This window comes from Bison bison, unplaced genomic scaffold, assembly GCF_000754665.1.
Source record: "Bison bison bison isolate TAMUID 2011002044 unplaced genomic scaffold, Bison_UMD1.0 scf7180017847565, whole genome shotgun sequence".
NCBI lineage: Eukaryota > Metazoa > Chordata > Mammalia > Artiodactyla > Bovidae > Bison > Bison bison.
This window is the reverse complement of record NW_011478138.1, coordinates 1-1,173: the sequence shown is the minus strand read 5'-3', so window position 1 is coordinate 1,173 and position 1,173 is coordinate 1. Positions and strand designations below refer to the sequence as shown.

The 1,173-nt window shown below is 45.4% G+C and overlaps 1 pseudogene; it reads left to right on the top strand.

Annotated features, from left to right (window-relative positions):
• The first annotated feature begins 304 nt into the window (after nucleotides 1-304).
• On the top strand, nucleotides 305-870 carry LOC104991094 (annotated as a pseudogene).
• The last annotated feature ends 303 nt before the right edge of the window (nucleotides 871-1,173 follow it).

Genomic DNA, 1,173 nt, shown 5'->3' with positions numbered 1-1,173 from the left:
TGATGTACTCTGCATATAAGTTAAATAAGCAGGGTGACAATATACAGACTTGGAGTATTCCTTTCTTGATTTGGAGCCAGTTTGTTTTTCCATGTCCTATTCTAACTGTTGCTTCATGACCTGCATACAGATTTCTCAGGAGGCAGGTCAGGTGATCTGGTATTCCCATCTCATTATGAAATTTCCACAGTTTGATGTTATCCACACAGTCGAAGACTTTGGCATGTTCAATAAAGCAGAAGTAGATATTTTTTCTGGAGATCTCTTGCTTTTTTTCCTCACTAAGAAGAAATCAGCAATATAGATAGCTCCGGGAAACTGAACTCAAGTGATTAAATTCATTCTAATGAGGATCTCAGACCATCCAGAACTCCAGATTCCTCTATTCTGGGTGTTTCTGGTCATCTATGGAATGAACATGACAGGGAATCTGGGAATCATCATCCTCACCAGCTTGGACTCTCAGCTTCAAATTCCTGTGTACTTTTTCCTCTGGCACTTGGCTATCATCAATTTGGTCAATTCTTCTGTCATTGCCCCTAAAATGTCGGTTAACTTCTTGGTTACAAAGAAAACCATATCTTACTATGCATGTGCAGCCCAGCTGTGTGGATTCATAGCTTTTGTTGTGGCTGAGATTTTCGTGCTGGCTGCCATGGCCTATGACCACTGTGTGGCTATTTGCAGCCCCCTGCTCTACCAGGCGGTGGTTTCTCCACGGATCTGCCTTCTCCTGGTGGCCCTTATACATGTCTGCAGTCTGACAACAGCACTGACGATTTTTCCTGTGTGTTTACCGTGTCATATTGTTCATCCAACGTGATCAACCGTTTTTATTGTGATTATGTCCCTTTGTTGCTACTGCTGCTGGTGTCACTTCAGTCATGTCCAACTCTGTACCACCCCATAGGTGGCAGCCCACCAGGTTCCCCTGTCCCTGGGATTCTCCAGGCAAGAATGCTGGAGTGGGTTGACATTTCCTTCTCCAATGCGTGAAAGTGAAACAGGAAAGTGCAGTTGCTCAGTCGTGTCCAACTCTTCGCGACCCCACGGACTGCAGCCTACCAGGCTCCTTCGTTCATGGGAGTTTCCAGGCAAGAGTACTGGAGTGGGTTGCCATTGCCTTCTCTAGGGAATCTTCCTGACCCAGAGATCGAACCCACATTTCTAGTG